Consider the following 7,760-nt stretch of genomic DNA (forward strand, 5'->3'; position numbering starts at 1 on the left):
GTGCCTCGCTGGATGGCGCGCATCAAACGTAGCGCAAACCTTCAAGCGTGCCGTCAATAAATTACCAGTTCATTGCGCTCTTCAGAAAGCAGGGCGTTTCGATCCTCCAGTTTCCTGATGACTGCGCTGAGCTCAGCGATTTTCAGATGAAACCGTCGCGTGTCCCGATCCTCCTGAGACTGAAAACGCCCCGCAACACACACACACAAGCACTCGTTCAAAGTTCAAAACTGTTTTTGTGCTACCTTCCTCCAGCAACGAACTAAGTCATGCGTACTGCAAGTGTGTGATGAGGTGGCTTACGCAATGAAGAGGATTGCTAGTAGCGGCGTTGACCCCACTTCCAGGGTAGTTTAGGCCCGCCCTTTGGGAATCCCTCAGGGCAGCGATCTGCTGCTCGGCAGCCTGAGTCTGCAGCTGAAGGCGGTGGACGTGGCCGGCCCCAGGGCTTCATCCAAAACACTAACCGCTCTGTCTTTCAGCTTGATCTCATCCGTCTGGATGTACAAACGGGGAGCGCTCAGGCAGGCGGGCAAACTCATTTGCCAGAATTGTGACAAAAACAAAGAGAGCAACCGGCCAATTTTTTTCTTGAATCGACTACAACACCTTTGCTGTGACAAAAGCGAAGCGAGCAACCGGACATTTTCTTCTTGTGAAATAGAATAGAATAGAATGCCTTAGGTGTCATTGCACTGCAGGTATACAACGAAATTGGGAACATAGCCACGCACCGCGCATCTGATCAGTCCTACCAGTCGGCGGATCTCCCTCTCGCAGTCTCTCTTGGTTCGGCTCAGCTCCTCCCGATGCTGGTGATGAGCCGATCGGAGCTCGGCCGCTCGGGACTGCCAGGCCTGCTGGGCCGCTGCCAGGGCTTCTTCCGCGCTCCTGGTGGAGGCGACACCGCTCGGTCTCCCGACACCGCCGCGTCTCCTCCACCTCCGCCAGCAAAGCGCCCCCCCTCCTCACCTGAGCAGACATTGCGCCACACCGGGCCGTTGAGACCGCAACGGAGCGCCGCGACGCTTACTGGGGACAAGCTACACAATACGGTAGCGGCCGCATCGAAGCCCGACGTGGCGTGCGGATAGTCAGACACGGATAGAGCGGATCACCTTGTCCATGGAGCCGTCCCTCAGGCTGAGGACCAAGGCATTCAGTCGCTGGATCTCTCCATCTTTGATTTTGATCACTCTCATCAGCTCCATTTCATGCTGCCGCAGTAATGTCTCCCTGGTAATGGCTAACTCTTTCTGCTTCTCCTCATGGAGTTTGCTTTTGAGTTCCGTCATGGCGGCGGTGGCACGGTGGTGCTCCGCCCGCAGGTCCTGACTTCTCTCTCTCTCCAGACAGCTGACCTGACATGACTTAGACTTAGACAAACTTTATTGTCATCTTGTCTGCACATGGTGCATACAAAACGAAATTCCGTTGCATACGTCTTACAACAAAGTAGTGATATTGCAGTTGAATAGAAGTAACATATCCTATGAAAATATATATATATACATATATACTATATATATATATATATATATATATTAAAAATAAGTATAAAGTGCAGCAGTGATAATTATGCAATAGTGCAAGTAGGCAAAACAGTATTCAAGAGTGTGCAGAGGAATGCTAAACCATGTATTAAACTTCTATTTAAAGGGTTTATACAAGTTCAGTAAAGTTGGTAGTGCGAGATAGTGCAAGATAGAGGTCCGTAGTGTCATAAAGTACAGTTCTGTGAATGTGTGATGCAGAGTTCAGTTTAGAGCTCAACAGTTCTAGTGTTCAACAGTCTGATGACAGCAGGGAAAAAGCTGTTGCAGAACCTGGTGGACCTGCAGCGGATGCTGCAAACCTCTTCCCAGAGGGCAGCAGGGAGAACAGTCCATGGTGGGGGTGTGATGGGTCATTGATGATGTTACGGGCACGGGACATGCAGCGCTGAGATGAAATGTCCTGAATGGAGGGAAGAGGAGCCCCTATGATCCTCTCTGCTGTCCTCACCACTCTCCTCACGTTCTTCCAATCGGAGGCGGTGCAGCCTCCACACCACACAGAGAGACAGCTTGTCAGAATGCTCTCTATGGTGCTCCTGTAGAACGTCCTCATGATGGGTGGGGGCAGGTGGGCTCTCCTCATCCTCCGCAGGAAGTACAAGCGCTTCTGTGCCCTCTTGACCAGTGCCGTAGTGTTCATAGTCCAGGTGAGGTCTTCTGTGATGTGGACCCCCAGGAATTTGGTGGTGCTGACCACCTCCACAGCTGAGCTGTTGATGATCAGTGGAGCGTGGTGAGGCTGTTTTTTCCTGAAGTCGACGATGATCTCCTTCATCTTCTCCTCATTCAGGATCAGGCTGTTTTCTCTGCACCAGCCCACCAGCTGCTCCACCTCCTCTCTGTAGTCCAGGTCGTTGTTGTCTCTGATGAGCCCCACCACCGTTGTGTCGTCTGCTGACTTCACGATGTGATTGGTGGTGAACCTGAGGACGCAGTCGTGTGTCATCAGGGTGCACAGCAGGGGGCTCAGGACGCAGCCCTGAAGGGAGCCTGTGCTGAGGGTGATGACATCAGAGGTGTTCTGTCCGACCCGGACTGACTGAGGTCTGTTGGTGAGGAAGTCTAGCAGCCAGTTGCGAAGGGGGGTGTTGAAGCCCAGGTGTTCCAATTTTCCTACCAGATGCTGTGGGATGATGGTGTTAAACGCTGAGCTGAAGTCCAGGAACAGCCTCCGCACATGGGTGTTCTTCTCCTCCAGGTGAGCCAGGCTCAGGTGAAGAACGGAGGAGATGGCGTCCTGAGTGGAGCGGTTTTGCCGGTCGGCAAACTGGAACGGGTCAAATAATAGGGGGAGTCTGGAAACGAGTTGACCTTTAAGCAGCCTTTCGAAGCACTTCATCATAACCGGAGTCAGTGCAACAGGCCGGTAATCATTAAATGAGGTGATTTGAGGTTTCTTCGGCACCGGAATGATGGAGGCAGTCTTAAAGCACGCCGGCACTGTGGCTTGGCCCAGCGAGGTGTTAAAAATGTCTGTGATGACCCCAGCCAGATGACTTGCACATTCCCTGAACACACGCCCAGGAATGTTGTCGGGGCCAGGGGCCTTACAGGGGTTGACTCTCCTCAGGGTCTTCAACACATCGGCGGAGTCAAGGCAGAGTACCTCCTCTTCCTGATGGGGGACAGTTTTAACTGCTGGAGTGCCGTTTAGTGCCTCGAACCTCCCAAAGAAGTTATTTAGACCATTTAGAAAGTCAGCATCAACTACACCCACCGGGGGGGGGGGAGGGTGAGTTGTAGTCTGTAATCGCCCGTATGCCTTGCCACATACTCCTGATGTTTTTGACGTCGTGGAAACGATCCTGAAATTTTCGACTGCGGTCTCGCTTCGCTATCCTGATGGCACGGTTCAAGTTGGCTCTCGCTGTCCTCAGTGTCTCCTTGTCGCCAGACTTGAAGGCAGAGTTCCGCGCTCGTAGCGTTTGAAGTACCTCCTCAGTCATCCAGGGTCGTTGGTTGCCCCGGGTGATGATATTCTTAGTGGTGCTGACGTCCTCGGTGCATTTGTTGATGTAGGCTGACACAGTCATGGCACACGCATGTCTAATCTACATCGGGAAAACTGGGAGGGAGGGAGGCAGGCAGGGAGGCAGGCAGGGAGGCAGGCAGGGAGGCAGGCAGTGTCTGTCTGTTGAGGTTTTCACCTTGTTCTTCTCCTGCTGAAGTTCTAACTGGACGTCCATCAGTTTGGTTCTCAGCTCGTCATTGGCGGCCTGAAGGGCGTCCGTTCGCTCCGCCTTGGCCCGCCCTGCCGGAGCTCGTTTGGACATCTCTTACTCGAGTCTCGCCCGGTCGTCAGTCAGAGATCACAACATTTGTACCTGGAGAGCACAAACGCAGCGCTGTTTTCCACTGGCTTCGAACTCAACTTCAATCGCTACCGTAACTTACAACATCATAAACATAGAACTAGCTTGACTTATTCATTGAATAAATGCATTTGGTTCTTCAAAACTGCATCACGCAACATAGCGTGACCGAGACGGCCGTTATCCACCTGCGTGAAGTTATTTGGTGAAATGAATGAGATGTTTAAGACACCATCGTTCTGTCTCTATGTAGATGAAGGTAAATAATCGATTGCTGAAGGTCCAAAGGTGTTGTGATAAACAAATAAACATATTAGTGATTAGTGACATATTTGTGATAAACATATTAGGCAGGATAATCACATATGTTAACGTGACTGCCCACACTGTATTTATTTATGGTTATTTGTTAAATCGAGTACTGTTAGACATGAAATAGGAAGTGTTTAACATAAATGGAAGACGAAAGGGGTACTCACCATTGTAGCTCCTGCTGGTCAATGATACGAGCCTCTTCTTGCAGTGGAAAACATACAGCCAACAAACACCGTGGAACCTAAAGGAATGAAATTAAACATTAACATTTAGCCTCAACCAACATTCACAGATACAACGCAACGCAAACTACACAAACGTAAATCTTTTTAAACACAATGAGTTGTACTTACCGTGTACGCTCTAGACGGTCCACTTGCAAGCAGAAAATAAAGATATTTCTGTTGATAATCGTCGTGTTTGTATCCGGTGTCTCGCTCAAGGCCATTGCGCCCACAGATTTGAATTTTGGCGAGAGTTCAGCCTATTGACGTCATTTCCGCGGTGTAATACCCGCATATCTGAAACGGCAAAGTTAAGAGTAGAGTTAAATAAAGTTTTTAGTCAACGCAATAATTTACAACCGTTGACCAGTCGAAATAATCGTCGAAATTTGGCGTCTGTGGCTGGAAGCAGACGCCGAGTTCGACATTCCTCCCAAACGCCACACTCCCTCGCTTTTCAGGGCTAAAAAAAAACAGTTGTAATTACCTTGTACGCTCTAGACGGTCAAGTTGCAAGCTGAAAACAAAAATATTTGCCTTGTTAGTCATCGTGTTACTAACCGCTGTGTCTTGTTTGCCAGAACTGCCGCTTTCCTACTTCCTGTTGCAAGCCACGCCCACGGATTATAATTTTGCCGTGAGTTCCGCCTATTGACGTCATGTCCGCGTCACATGACTGCGACGTAATATTATCTAAAACTGTTTGTGCGGTATTGTGTTGTTCTGTGCGGTATTGTGTTATTCTGTGCGGCGTCGTGTTGTTCTGTGCGGCGTCGTGTTGTTCAGTGCGACGTCGTGTTGTTCAGTGCGGCATGGTGTTGTTCAGTGCGGCATGGTGTTGTTCAGTGCGGCATGGTGTTGTTCAGTGCGGCATAATGTTGTTCAGTGCGGCATAATGTTGTTCAGTGCGGCATGGTGTTGTTCAGTGCGGCATGGTGTTGTTCAGTGCGGCATGGTGTTGTTCAGTGCGGCATAATGTTGTTCAGTGCGCCATAATGTTGTTCAGTGCGGCATGGTGTTGTTCAGTGCGGGATGGTGTTGTTCAGTGCAGGATGGTGTTGTTCAGTGCGGCATGGTGTTGTTCAATGCGGCATGGTGTTGTTCAGTGCGGGATGGTGTTGTTCAGTGCGGCATGGTGTTGTTCAGTGCGGCATAATGTTGTTCAGTGCGGCATGGTGTTGTTCAGTGCGGCATGGTGTTGTTCAGTGCGGCATGGTGTTGTTCAGTGCGGCATGGTGTTGTTCAGTGCGGAATGGTGTTGTTCAGTGCGGCATGGTGTTGTTCAGTTTGGGATGGTGTTGTTCAATGCGGGATCGTGTTGTTCAGTGCGGGGTGGTGTTGTTCAGTGCGGCATGGTGTTGTTCAATGCGGCATGGTGTTGTTCAGTGCGGCATGGTGTTGTTCAGTGCGGGATGGTGTTGTTCATTGCGGCATGGTGTTGTTCAGTGCGGCATGGTGTTGTTCAGTGCGGCATGGTGTTGTTCAGTGCGGCATGGTGTTGTTCAGTGCGGCATAATGTTGTTCAGTGCGGCATGGTGTTGTTCAGTGTGGAAAGGTGTTGTTCAGTGCAGGATGGTGTTGTTCAGTGCGGCATGGTGTTGTTCAATGCAGGATCGTGTTGTTCAGTGCAGCATAATGTTGTTCAGTGCAGCATGGTGTTGTTCAGTGCGGCATGGTGTTGTTCAATGCGGCATGGTGTTGTTCACTGCGGGATGGTGTTGTTCAATGCGGGATCGTGTTGTTCAGTGCGGCATAATGTTGTTCAGTGCAGCATGGTGTTGTTCAGTGCGGCATGGTGTTGTTCAGTGCGACATAATGTTGTTTAGTGCGGCATAATGTTGTTCAGTGCGGCATAATGTTGTTCAGTGCGGCATGGTGTTGTTCAGTGCGGCATGGTGTTGTTCAGTGCGGCATGGTGTTGTTCAGTGCAGGATGGTGTTGTTCAGTGCGGCATGGTGTTGTTCAATGCGGCATGGTGTTGTTCAGTGCGGGATGGTGTTGTTCAGTGCAGGATGGTGTTGTTCAGTGCGGCATGGTGTTGTTCAGTGCGGAATGCTGTTGTTCAGTGCGGCATGGTGTTGTTCAGTGCGGCATGGTGTTGTTCAGTGCAGGATGGTGTTGTTCGATGCGGGATCGTGTTGTTCAGTGCGGCATGGTGTTGTTCAGTGCGGCATGGTGTTGTTCAGTGCGGCATAATGTTGTTCAGTGCGGCATGGTGTTGTTCAGTGCGGCATGGTGTTGTTCAGTGCGGCATGGTGTTGTTCAGTGCGGCATGGTGTTGTTCAGTGCGGCATAATGTTGTCCAGTGCGCCATAATGTTGTTCAGTGCGGCATGGTGTTGTTTAGTGCGGGATGGTGTTGTTCAGTGCAGGATGGTGTTGTTCAGTGCGGCATGGTGTTGTTCAATGCGGCATGGTGTTGTTCAGTGCGGGATGGTGTTGTTCAGTGCGGCATGGTGTTGTTCAGTGCGGCATAATGTTGTTCAGTGCGGCATGGTGTTGTTCAGTGCGGCATGGTGTTGTTCAGTGCGGCATGGTGTTGTTCAGTGCGGAATGGTGTTGTTCAGTGCGGCATGGTGTTGTTCAGTGCGGGATGGTGTTGTTCAATGCGGGATCATGTTGTTCAGTGCGGGGTGGTGTTGTTCAGTGCAGGATGGTGTTGTTCAGTGCAGGATGGTGTTGTTCAGTGCGGCATGGTGTTGTTCAATGCAGGATCGTGTTGTTCAGTGCAGCATAATGTTGTTCAGTGCAGCATGGTGTTGTTCAGTGCGGCATGGTGTTGTTCAATGCGGCATGGTGTTGTTCAGTGCGGGATGGTGTTGTTCAGTGCGGCATGGTGTTTTTCAGTGCGGCATAATGTTGTTCAGTGCGGCATGGTGTTGTTCAGTGCGGCATGGTGTTGTTCAGTGCAGGATGGTGTTCTTCAGTGCGGCATGGTGTTGTTCAATGCAGGATCGTGTTGTTCAGTGCAGCATAATGTTGTTCAGTGCAGCATGGTGTTGTTCAGTGCGGCATGGTGTTGTTCAATGCGGCATGGTGTTGTTCACTGCGGGATGGTGTTGTTCAGTGCAGCATGGTGTTGTTCAGTGCGGCATGGTGTTGTTCAGTGCGACATAATGTTGTTTAGTGCGGCATAATGTTGTTCAGTGCGGCATAATGTTGTTCAGTGCGGCATGGTGTTGTTCAGTGCGGCATGGTGTTGTTCAGTGCGGCATGGTGTTGTTCAGTGCGGCATGGTGTTGTTCAGTGCGGCATGGTGTTGTTCAGTGCAGGATGGTGTTGTTCAGTGCGGCATGGTGTTGTTTAATGCGGCATGGTGTTGTTCAGTGCGGGATGGTGTTGTTCAGTGCAGGA

The sequence above is a fragment of the Syngnathus floridae genome, chromosome 8 (genome assembly GCF_059516105.1).
Source record: "Syngnathus floridae isolate MCC-2025c chromosome 8, RoL_Sflo_1.0, whole genome shotgun sequence".
Taxonomy (NCBI): domain Eukaryota; kingdom Metazoa; phylum Chordata; class Actinopteri; order Syngnathiformes; family Syngnathidae; genus Syngnathus; species Syngnathus floridae.